This window comes from Lepidochelys olivacea, assembly GCF_965140295.1.
Source record: "Lepidochelys olivacea isolate rLepOli2 genome assembly, chromosome: 5".
In the NCBI taxonomy this organism is placed as follows: Eukaryota; Metazoa; Chordata; order Testudines; family Cheloniidae; genus Lepidochelys; species Lepidochelys olivacea.
Window position 1 is genome coordinate 45,923,060 of NC_140415.1, and position 13,028 is coordinate 45,936,087.

Below are 13,028 nucleotides of genomic sequence, written 5' to 3' on the forward strand. Positions count from 1 at the left end.
TGCCAGTGTTTAGGAATTTGTCTTGTTTGAATAGCTAATCATCATGTAATACATTGACACTGGCAGGAGGATTAAGGATTGCGCTGTGCCAAGACCAAAGTTTCCTATGTTGCTGTGCAAGTCTTTCTTCCGTTTGAAAAGTGTGTTTCAGTAACAAGGAAGCTCTCCTTAGCTTTGCTTTGTATTGTTGGCAAACGCTGGCACCAACAATAGTGTGTCTGTCTCTCGCTACCTTAATGATTTTTCCATTAGTTCTGAAGGCGGTTCTCTGTGTCTGTGTCTGTGTCTCTCACACTTCGGGGTCGTGGTGAGAGTAAATCCCAATCATAGGGCTATATTTGCATGCACAGTTCCCATTCCATGCACTTATCCAAGAACACAGTTTGACCCACGGTGCTCGCTAAATAAGACCCTTTCTCACTCATCAGGGAGTTCAGTTGCTTTTGAAGAGGTAATATTACCTTTTCACTGCCTAAGTGACAGTCATTTGAACTGAACAAATGAATTGGCTTCTGGTGACTTGTCATTTCTAAGTGTCCTGAGAAATTTGGTCAGATATTGTTCAGTTTTATTGCATATTTCCTGGAGCTTAACAAAAATTCTGTGCAGTGAGATCAAAAAATGAATGCTAAGTTACTCCCTTTCCAATGGATGTTAGCTAGTAGTTCTGGGAGCTTTCATTAATAAGCAGTGTAAAAAACCACTATCATGTGAAAGTTTTTGTATTATACACTCTGCTCTGATCATTTCAGGACAGAGGATTTTCTTCAGCTATAACTATAAAGATCTTCATGGATCTACTTGGGAGTCACCAGGGTGGCAGCAGGAAATAGGATATGTACAGACGTCTTTTCTTTGCCCTCTGGGCTGTGCTCTGAACCAGATATGTTCAAACCATAGAAAAAGGTTTTGTTCAAAAGCAGGTTGGCATTTCAAATTGAGTCTCATTTTAGGCAGCCCAGTTTGCCTGAAGGTAGTAAATGCTTCTGTAGCCAAACAGTGTCCTGTTGGCTGCATGGTAAGAGGAGACGCAAGAATGCAAGCTTAATCGTTTCTAAAATTCATTATATTTTGTGTTCAGTTGCAGGCTACTTTGTGCCTAGTGGCAGGGTGGGTACATGGGAGTGTGTAAAGAGCCTTCCCCTGGCTGCATGCAAAGGAGCTCCAGGATTCTTTAAACCTAGCTAGGACTCATGAGTCCCCAAAACGGGGTGAGAAGAAGACCAGGCCTGGAAGCAGCCAGCAGAGATATCTGAGTACAAGTGCAGCGTTCATTGCACCCTGAAATAGGGTGGTGTAGTAGCTCAACCTGCACTCCCTGGAGATCCAAAATAAAGGCATCATGCTTGCTTCACACTACCCCCAGTGTAAGGCTGTGACCTCAAGGCACAATAGAGCCCTAAATTGGCTCTCGATTCACCTGTTTAGATGGTGGCATACAACTAGCAAAGGGATTTTTAAAAAATAAAAACTACACCTTTTTGGTCTGACTACTCTGTTTTGGAAATTCACCATCACAAATGTGAAAAATATACAGATCTGAATGTCAGAGCCATATCATCTCCTACATTTTAGCTTTTCACCTTTTTAAATTGCCACTTATTTCAGAAATTAGCAGGTCAACTGTCATGTTGCTGGACTGATATTCCCCTCTTTTTAAAATGAGGTGAATATTTATAAAGATTCTAATTTCAAAATTAGTAGGAGGCAGATTCCTGTATCTAGAAAGACTGTTCCGGACTGGAGACTGGTTCTACTTGCCTCTGAAAAGAGAATATAAGAAAAAGAATTGTATGTTTTATAATTGAACTAGCTGTGCCTTTAGGAAGAATTATGGTCTCAAGAATTGAGCTATCTGATGTGTAGAGCATTTCTCATGTGTTAGGGAAGATGTCAGTCCCTCTTTTTGAGAAGTGCTGTCAATGGAAGCACTTCCTTCTTATAGTGTAGATAAATCTATGTAGTGTGAACCAGGGTAATTGAAAGGTCACATTATTTAAACTGTTGCTATGGTAAAGGCCCATATAATTATTTGCAGCCAGCCATCTTGTGGCTAGTGACTTGTTCTGTCAAGACTAATTTTACTGAATGCATTGCTGCTTTGTGCCGACAGTGTTGCTGTATCTGGACAGCTGAAAATGTTTTCCTGATGACTTGTCTGAGGTTTAATTTTCTCAATTCCTGATTTTGGAAAACATTTAACAAAATGGTTCAAGAAGGACAGCTGTCAGCATGGTTGAACTTTAAGTAACAGAATTATAACAATTTTCCCACATCTAGAGTAATGCTGCGGCTATCAAAGCTCGTAAAGGACAGCCATGTGTGGTCCTGACTCCTTGTCTTAAGTTTTCTGATCTTTCAAATGTGATTCTGTAAATAAGCAGGGGGAATAACATTCATGAAGTGGCTTTGCTTTTCTCTGTGTGTGAGACATATTTGCAGTTATGTAGTACATCTTTTCTTCAAAGATGTGATGCTCTTACTTCAGGCTCCAACCACAGCACAAGCATTTACAGGAACTAAGGATCTAGCAGACTTAATGACATTTAAAATCTCTATATCTTTGCTACAAGGACTAAATGTAATTAAAAACATTCTGCAAGTTAATCTATTCCTGGAATTCATCATGAAAAATACCCAGTAATGGGCACCGGATGTATCATTTCTGTCTAGCGTCTTAGGTTGTGACCTGGGAGTTGTCTGAGGTGAAATTGTAGATTATAAAAATCCATCTCTTCTGTTATGGCATTGGTTCAACTTCTGCCCTTGGACAAATGTGTGGAACTCCTGTTTAGGTCAGTGGGAGCCACACACATAGCTAGTTGACAGAGAGTTTTTGTTTGTTATAGACAATTAGAAGTATAAAGCTTAATAGAAAAAAATCTGCTCCTTTAAAAAGGTCCTTCCAAAATCTTGGAATTTTTTTGTAGTGGAGTAAGTCTTTCAGCACTCACTTTTAAGACTGTAATTCCTTTTATTGTGGAAGTGCAGAAATATTAATTGGCAGTCTTAATTTTGTAAACATATGCCATCAAGAAACGAATCTGTCATCTGCTCCAAAGAGTGGAACCATATCATTAGATAAATAATTATCACCTAGCATCTAGAAGACTGGACAAGCATTCATTTGATTGTCTTTGTGAAGCATGCAATCTGTTTTTAAGGCAACTGAATCACTTTGAATGCTAGGGGAAAATGATACACTATTCTAAAATACATGTAGTAATTGATAAGCAAATAATTCCCGGTAGATTGTCATAGTAACTATCAAACTGCAGGTAGTTAATTATCAACAGTCCATGAGTCATATGTGCATATTATCATCATTTATTTATTTGTAGTGCTTAGAGGCCCCAATCAGGACTTGAGACCCCAGTGTGTTAAGCAGTGTATAGGCCCTTAAAGAAAAACTAATCCCTGCCGAAAGAGTTTACAATCTAAGTAGATTGTATTAATAAATAAACTTCCGATCCTGGCATTCATGTTTAGTCCTTATTCTTGTGTCCTGATTGACACTGTAAATTAGTTTTAAAAAGCAGAGCTTCTGACAGTGACATCAGACTTCAATCTCTGGTACAATTTAGTTTCATTATGGGATTGGTCATTATAAACTTTTTTTTAAATCAGCCTTATTGGTATTTAAAAAAAAAAAAAGTGAACCGTAGGCTCTAAATAGATAGTAAATATCTGAGTTTGAATGCTAGGCAGATGCTGTCCTTCATTTATATGAATTTTGCTGAACAGTTATCTGCCCTAGTGATTTCAGACTGGCTTATGAATGTGTGGGCTGGGACTTCTCAGAAGAGACCTTCAGTGACACCCTATCCACATGTCAGAACAATGGGACCAGATTAGCAGTGTGAATAACTTGACATTATCTGAACTCTGAGACATCAGCAGGCCAGTCTGTTTCCGTATGGGGAACAGCACAATGTAACTCTGACAGAGCTTTACAAACAAAATAAAATGATGTTTCTTAATATTTTGGAAAGGCAGTTTAATTTGAATTTGAATTATTTGATTTAATTTGCCTTTCTTTGCTGAAACAATAATATATTACCAGCCAGGCCTGTTAAATGGAAGATGTAGCCCACAGGTCCTAAAACCTTTTCATAGTGTGGACTATTTTTTTTTCTTTTTTAGGGAGCCATCTTCGGGACTACCTTTCCTTGTCCTCCTCCCCTGCTGCCAAACTGGGACCCCCATTCTTCAAAATCTGTTCTCCACACTATTACATTCAAAACCAATTTCACCCCATATTTATTATTTAACACATTGCGTTAGCTGCTAAAGCCCACAATCAGGTGGGGACTACGATTGTGTTTGGCATTGTACAAACATATAATAAATGATAGTCCCTGTCTCAAAGAGCTTAGCGCCTAGAAGACAAGATGTCAAGGTTCCTTCCCCACTCTGAACTCTAGGGTACACATGTGGGGACCTGCATGAAAACCTCTTAAGCTTACTTTTACCAGCTTAGGTTAAAATTTCCCCAGGGTACAAACTATTTTGCCTTTTGCCCTTGGACTTTATCGCTACCACCATCAAACTTTTAACCGGTATATTACTGGGAAAGAGTCCATTTGGAAACGTCTTTCCCCCCAAAATCCTCCCTTACCTTACACCCCCTTTCCTGGGGAAGTTTTGATAAAAATCCTCACCAATTTGCATAGGTGAACACAGACCCAAACCCTTGGATCTTAAGAACAATGAAAAAACTTTCAGATTCTTAAAAAAAAGAATTTTAATAGAAGAAAAAGTAAAAAGAATCACCTCTGTAAAATCAGGATGGTAAATACCTTACAGGGTGATCAGATTCAAAACATAGAGAATCCCTCTAGGCAAAACCTTAAGTGACAAAAAGACACAAAAATAGGAATCTACATCCCATTCAGCACAGCTTATTTTCTCAGCCATTTAAAGGAACCACAATCTAACACATATCTAGCTAGATTATTTACTAAGTTCTAAGACCCCGTTCCTGTTCTGTTCCTAGCAAAAGCATCACACAGACAGAGGGAGCCTTTGTTTCTTCCACCCTCCAGCTTTTGAAAGTATCTTGTCTCCTCATTGGTCATTTTGGTCAGGTGCCAGGGGGTTTATCCTAGCTTCTTAACCCTTTACAGGTGAAAGGGTTTTTCCTCTGGCCAGGAGGGATTTTAAAAGTGTTTACCCTTCCCTTTATATTTATGACACAAGACAATAACAGGTGCTGAACTAAACAAGCAGGCCCAGGTGGCATGGGGCAGATGGGGTAACATAAATATAAGAGGATGTGCACATTCTCAGCCTGTCAGTAGTAGTGATCACAGTTCTCCATTTACCAAGCCGTTAACAGGTTTGCAGTTTATCATCAGTTCCTCACCATCCTCACAGTTTCCCTCACCGCAGGACAAATCAAAAAGATCTCCACTCCCAGAGGATTGATTTCCCCTCCACAATGAACATCAGTTTTCCCCAGTGATATTCAGTACACACTTGGAATCAATTCTAAAAAAAAGCTAAATCTCAGTTTGCTTCAAACAATTGTTCGTCAGGTGACCTGGCCTCCTCCCACCTGAAGCCCTTTCCAGGATCCCACTCCTCCATCACAAGGCCCCACCATGTTCCATCCCCCTTGTCCCCTTCAGTGTCCCTCCTAATCCTATCCTCTTTTCCAGCAGTTTCTCCATGGTGCTCCTCCTGTTCCCTCCACATGGGGCTGCCCTGTCTTCCACAGACCATGATTGAAAGGCTCTCCAGAGCCAAGTTTGGGAACTTCTGATCTAATCTTTTGTTAATAACAGTGATTTAGGGCAAATTTGTGCCTCTCTGGATTTCTCTTAAGAGGAAAAACTCTGTTTTTTCAATTGTTCGTATTTGCTGCATCTTGGTACAATAATCCCATCTCTGATTATTTTAGTAGCAGCTCTCTATCATCCATTTTAATATGTCATGACAGCACAGTTGGGTGCCCTCCACCCACAAGCTTTGCTATATCAGTTCCAGTTTCCTTAGCAAGCATCTGTCAAGGCTCCATTTTTTCCAAAGCATGGCTGTTTTTAGCTGATGTAGTCAGGATGTAAACTAGTTGTTTGTTGTAGCTATACAAATTCTGTCTCACAGATTGCTGCTGTGGACTTCAAGAATGCAGGCGTACATCTGTCAAGTCCAACATGTTACCCAGCTTTTAAACTATCGAACAAGAAAATCCAGTAAACTAGTGACACAGGCAATTAAGAGCAATCAAATAAGATCATCCCTTCAAAAACTCTCTAACCCACATTTGAATCCAGCTGTGCATTACAGCATAATCACTGCTGCCGAAAAGGATAGTATTAAAATAACTTTTAGTGTAGGTGATGTAATATGTTGGTTTTTGTTGAAAGCTTATAGACCTCATTTATTTTTGTTTTGTGTATCTCTTATAGAAAAAGAGACAATCTTTTAGCATCTCTTCTTGTTACCTCAGGAAAGTTTCAGACTTAAATATGTTCCCTCTTTCAAAATATTTAATATAATATTAATATTGAAGTTAATTTAAATTCTTGCCAAACTGGCTTATTAAATAAATACAATATAATAAACATTTCAAAAAAACATAAGTACTAAATGTGCTTGAATTTTAGTGCCAGGTTAACAACAGTGGAAACTGATCCGGTGTTGTTAATCTGGCACTAAAATTCATAGTGTGTGTGAGATACATATGTATGTTTATATATATATGTATAATGCGCACACACACACAGAGTTCAGGGTGGACTTGAGGTGGTATGGGGAATGCCACAAGGGTCACTATTACATTCTCATGACAGATCAGCGGTTTGGAGGAATAAATGTGCAGCCAGTTGATGAAATGTGCTTGATGACAGAAAACAGGTTGGGAAGGAGGAAGGAAGGTGCAGTCAGGATAAAGAGAGGAGATCAAAGTTCAGAATTAAACAGATTAGAGAGAAGCTGCTAACGCTATTTATGATACTGAAACATAAAATAATCTGGCCAAGGACAATCAATATGTCATATGTATGGATGAATGCATAAAAAGCTGTGACACTCCCCTAACCACCTCAGTCCACACTGAACAGTTTATGGGCACCAAAGTACTGTCTTCTATCTTTGATATCCAAGCTATTTTTATTGTTTATATAGTGCCATAAATGTATATGATGTGTTATGGATAATTAACATTGGCATTTCCTGTAACAAAGAGCTTAATTATTTCTCCATTTACATGGACAACTTGAAATTTTATAGGCCCCAAAATGTAGCCACTCTCCAAAATTTTTTCTCACTGCCTGTCATTTTCTAGCACTCTTTAATGTGACAAACCCACCTGCGACTTGCCTGAGCAACCAGAACCCTACTGTGCTGGAGGAGTTTGTGTGAGCATGTTTGAGTGACTGACTTGAAGTGGGACTTAAGCCCTACAGTTTCTGCCCTCATTCCCGTTAGGAAGATCATTCCCAGGGGAAGAGGAAGCAAGCTGAACTCCATGCATTTGTGTGTGTGAGATGTGGACTATTTGTGGCTGGGAGCTAAGGATGAATCTGGAATTGCATGTAGTGAGTGACAGAATCCAGACGTAGGAGGAGCAGAACTGGCTAGTTCTTTGGGAATTGTGGTGTGGTGGGGAGGTGTGATTGAGAACTGCTGGGATACAGGGTGGGAACTGGGAATTGCTGAGAAAGTTGAGAAGAAAGCAGGGGGTCAGTCAGAACTTGCTGCTGAGACGGGGATAAACAGAGGGGGTGGAAATATACTGGAGTGTCCTTTGGGGTTGGGAGGTAAACTGGAGGAAATAGGGTCTTGTAATAGAGTGGGGCTATTAGAACTTGCTGTGGAGCTGTGCAATGCATGATGGAAATTGCTAAAGAGAATCTAAGGGAAGGAGGATTTTGGAATTATAGTGCTGGGTAGCCCAGAGTGATCAGAAGTTGTAAGTGGAGGTGGAAAATAAGGAGGCAGACTCTGCTGGGGAAAATAGGGACATGCTAGGGAGCAGGGAGGTAAGATATGGCATGGATTTGCCTGGAGTCTTGCTGCTTGTGGACTAATGGAGGCAGATGCTAGACAAATGGGGTGGAGAAAAAGATGCAGTGTGTTGAAACAGAAGCAGCAATTCAGTTAAGTGGATGCAGTATGGTAACCAAACCCAGTAAACCTCTATTTGTTTTTACGGACAAGTGTGTTTCCTTCTAGTATTCAACCTACAATGTTTTGTCTAATGCCAGTGTTCTAAATTCTTCAAAAAACAAACAAACAAAATGTGTGTGTGTGGTGGGGAGGTGTTATAGTGGAAATCCTGACAGAGCCTTACCTTCTACAGCATTCTGAATAGTGGGGTATAAGACTTCCTCTAACTTACATGGCCAAATGCCAGTGTGACAGCTAATACGTACTTGGCTGCTGAAAGTTCAGACTCAGGGGACCACTGTGTAGAGGAAGGAGAGGGGGAATATGCCAAAGAAGGAAAGCTGTGCTAACGTTAAGTATATAACATGCTGAACAGCCAGTGAAGTAAAGGTACAGTATGACTGACTTTAAAAGAAACATTGTATAAATATATCCCTATAAGAAACAGTTATGCAGAGTTTGTTTGGACCATGTTGTACATGATCTGGTGTAATATAATGAACGTTTCTCATATTAGGGATGTGTGTTGCTTGTTCATATTATATTTTTATATGAATTCAAATTTTTACAAAAGTAGAATTTGTGGTCATTGTGCATCTTTCCATTTAAGTGATAAATGATGACAAATTGAAATAACAGGGAGGTATCCAAACCAAAATATGAGTTTGGGCAAATGGCATGGTGGTGTAGAGGGGAGGCGGGGGTTGACAACTGAATTTGTGGGGCAGGAGGAGAGAGAAAGAAAAGGGTGCCCAACACTCCCCTCGCTTCCTTTTTAAGAATAAAACTAGGACATGGTGCAATACAGGACTGGCTGGGGAAAAAAAATAATATACCGTTCTGCATCCTTCTGGCTTTTTCTCTGTCGCAGCCTTTTTACAGTATTTTTACACTCTATTTGCAGACCCATCATCTTTATTTGTGATTGTGTATCATATATATAAAATATGTAAACCCCCTGCTATAAGTACTGCCTCTTTTTCCTTGCTCTTGTCTCTTCTTCTATCACTCCTCTCTGCTCCTTTTCTTATTTCTTCTCTTTCTTATGACACTCACCCTCTCCTCTGCTCTCCCCATCTGCCTCCCCACCACTCTCTCTGCCACACTCATTCACTCCCCACTCCATCTGCTGTAGCAGTTCTTTCTGAGTCTGCTTCCTTTCCCCCACCCCCATTAGTCAGGAACAAAGGCTCTTTAGTCCATCTGTACCCAGCCACAATCTGGTATTTTCCAGGGAGGTGAGAAGCCTTGCTGCTGGGCCAGTAGCCACTTGGCTTTTGATGCGGCTGAGCTCCTTGAATGTTGTTCTCATCACAGCATAGCATGGAGTCAGAGTGAGCTCTAATGGCAAATGGATCTGAATGTGGGAGAGAGCTGGCTTGATGTCTCATGTGATGGGGCCCAATGCTGAGGTGTATTCTGGAGTGCAGGAGGAAATGTGGCAACATGTGCAAGGCTGAGGGTCCGATAAGTACCTGTTGTGAGTGTCACAAGCTCAGCTGGCTGACAGGTCCTTCAGGTGGCCAGAATCTAAAGGGGTTCAAAATAACTTGGATAAAAGAAACAGTAAAACCACCCAGGGTACCAGGACATTCCTAGACATACTAGAACTGGTGCTATTACAGCTCATGAGTTTTTATTTCAAAGACATCACTTCTGTTAGGCTAGATTTCACGGTCAGTTCATTTCAGATGTTGCCAAGATATGCCTGTATGAACACACTAATCCTTTATTGGGGTCATAGTGACTCTTGCTGTGTCACTGGAGACCCAGCAGATTATACACTTTCAGTCTTCACTGATTAGGTTTGGCAGTGATATTATTTTGTTTTCACTCCTAGGAAATGTAGCTTATAAATTATAGAATAGCTCTAGGCTCTTTAATAGGGTTGCATTGAGTGATTTTTTTTTCCATTGAATAACATTTTATCTTGCCGCGCATGAATACCAGAATCCAATAGCCAAGCTAAAGGGGTAATGGGGCACTTTTTAAAACCCTTGTTTTTTCTTCTAAGATTTTTGGTAATACAGTTCTGACTGCCCTGTTTTAAACATTAGGACAAGGATAATAGAATAGTGAATTTCACTTCCAGATCTCATAGGGTTACGTCTACGTTGGAATAAAAGATCCATGGCATGGCCGCGGTTGGCCTCGGTCAACTGACTCAGGCTCATGGGAATTGGGCGGTAGGGCTAACATTGCAGTGTAGACATTCAGTCTCCAGGCTGAGCCCAAATGTCTACACAGCAATTTTACAGCACCAGAGACTGAGTCCTGCAAGCCTGAGACAGCTGACCTGGGCCAGCCGCAGATGTTTAGTTGCTGCGTAGACGTAACCATAGTCTAACCTATTGTAACATGTAGGGTGCAAACACTGCAGGGGACTATTTAAACTATAAATATAGTATATATATTTATAAAAAACTATAAATGTAGTTTATAACCACTGAAGATATTTCATTGAAATTAAAAACAAGAAATAGTTTAAAGCGTCTCTGTTAACTCTGAGGGCCTGACTGTCAGTTAGTTGCTTTGTTCTTGCTCTTGGTATAGGAAATGCAAGTGGCAGTGGGAGGAAACAATGGGGCTTTGAGCCACCCCTTTATTCTTCTCATAGTCTGGGCCATCACTCTTTGATGTCTGGTAAAGCAGCCTTAGCTGGTATAGCTTACACTCTGCTTCCCCTAACCGTACTCCCTCCTTCTGTCTGTCTGTCCTCCCACCCCGCTCTGCGGCTGGAAGGTGGTCTGAAGAAGAGCTACTCCAGGAGTTGTGGACCAGTGAAGGAACCTTATAGCGGAGGAATAGAATACTCCTGGGGTTCTGTTTGGACCCACTTTACAATACTGGTGCTGTGTCACAGGGCCATTTCACAATAGAGAACCAACCCATAGGCCTTCTAGATTTTTTAAGAAAATCTACATATTGATTTAGCCATCCCTAACTAGCATGACGGGCATGTGCTTTTCACTTTTCAAATGAGCAGGATACAACTTGTATATACTAGTAAGGGGGCTGGCATGCACCAGGGTTGCAGTGGTGGGAAGGGTTATATCTAGTGTTGTGAAACATCCGTTGTTGCTTTCCTTTGCTTCTATGGACAGAATAATTCAGGTTGACTTGTGGTCAGAGAGCCATAGGTCCTGTATTTCCACTCATAACTAAAGAACATCCTGAATCTATCATCCACAGTAGAAACTGAATGTTTAGTTACTAATTTATCACAGATTTTATGGCAAAATAGTACTTAATGGCAGCAGACAGCACTCTACTTATTCTCAAGGCTTCTTAATCTTCAAAAATATTGAATGCTCCATTTTGCCCCAGTAGGCCAGAGTGAAAACTAATCTAAAATTGAGACTGGTGGCTAGATTAGTGGTTGTGTCTGTTGTGCAGGAGATGTGGATCACAATCCTCTCCTTGTATTCCTTCCTGTGTTGCCATGGGCTGGAAAGATTGGGGGTGTGGGGGCAGCATAGTCAGCTTATGAACATGCACAGCCTGCTGCAGGCAAGGATGCTAGGAAGCACCTTGCGCAGCAGCAGCTCCCCCCCCCCCCCCCCCCAGAAGAACAGGCACCAACTTTGCCGGGGGATGCTCCAGGCCTGCCTCTTCCCATCCCCGCTCCATTCCAGGCCCACCTCTTCCCACCCCCACTCCACCTCCTCTGCGGAGCATGCCGCATCCCTGCCTCTTCCCCTCCTCCCAGAAAGTCCTAAGTGCTGCCAAACAGCTGTTTGGTGGTGGGGGAAGCGCTGGGAGGGAGGGGGAGGAGGCGGAGAAGAGGAACTTGTGCAGGCAGCCAAATGACGTTATAAGGGAGCATTGCACAACTTTACACGAGCATGTTCCCTAATGGAGCAGCGATGTAACTTTGAAACAACGTTAAGTGGGAGGACGTTAAATGAGGAGTTATTGTACCAGTAGCCAAAGCCATGCAAGCAGCACCTGCCTTGCTGTCATTCTGTCAAAACAACCCCCATGGAGGATTACAAGCACTCTGATTTACTTTAGTTTAATTTAGTAGTGGCAGTGCATATTTCACTCTCATTGTAGCACACTGTATCCTGATTATTAGCCTTCTCTTCCATCTCTCAGACACACACCCCTGCAGTCTCAACACCATTTCCACATCTGTCCCCCCTCCTCCCATCCTAGCTCTGTTTTGAATGATTAGTGAGCTTACACAGATTTGGATCTAAATAAAGAAAAACTTGCCGTATTCATAATCAAGGGGTAGCCTTCATGAACAAAAGGATTAGCTTAGTTAGGCCTGAAAGTTAAGAGAGTTTATTCTCTTGGTCAGTCTGTTTTGAAGAAGGGAACTGTGAAGGTATTTCTTTTTCTTCTGATAGTCACATGGGGTAAGGACTTTATAAAGGTAAACAGTCTAAGCAGTTTCGAGAATTTGCCTGGCCACCATTTTAAACATGTCAGTCTCTTGTCTCAGGTGGAAGCTGTTCCAGATGTATTTGTATCTGCATGTGACTCCACTAGTCTGGAATTAATTAGTGGGTCTCTCCTTCCCACTAATCTGCTGAGTAGCATTTTGTATAGCAGCTTCCCCTTCAACAGTCCTCTAAGTCTCCACTCTGCCTTTGTAAGCCTGAGCTCAGTTTTATGAGTTAAATGGACACTGTCAATGTGGGGTTTTTTTTACATTGACTGATTCTTTGAAATTGTTATGGGCTTTTTCTTTCCCTATTTTATGTTTAGAAGGGTCTTTTGGTGATTAACATCACCAAAGGTGTTCAGGACTGCTGCGCCTCATACTCTCCCCTTTCTTGCTGTCCAGTGTCCACACACCTGCCTGCTTCTTGCTGTCTGTCCTCTGCTGTTACCAGTGAACACCTTCTTGCAGACCTGGAGAAGGTATGCACCAGGAACAAAAGTGTGACACTGACTATACGCACAGT

General features: G+C 41.3%; 2 protein-coding genes across 7 annotated transcripts in view; one reads left to right on the forward strand and one right to left on the reverse strand.

Moving 5' to 3' along the window:
* LHFPL2 (LHFPL tetraspan subfamily member 2) overlaps positions 1-13,028 on the forward strand; it is a 191,557-nt gene that overhangs the window by 162,011 nt on the left and 16,518 nt on the right. The gene's annotated exons all lie outside the window — the stretch shown is intronic.
* Positions 1-13,028, reverse strand: part of SCAMP1 (secretory carrier membrane protein 1) — a 125,748-nt gene that overhangs the window by 5,250 nt on the left and 107,470 nt on the right. The window lies entirely within an intron of this gene.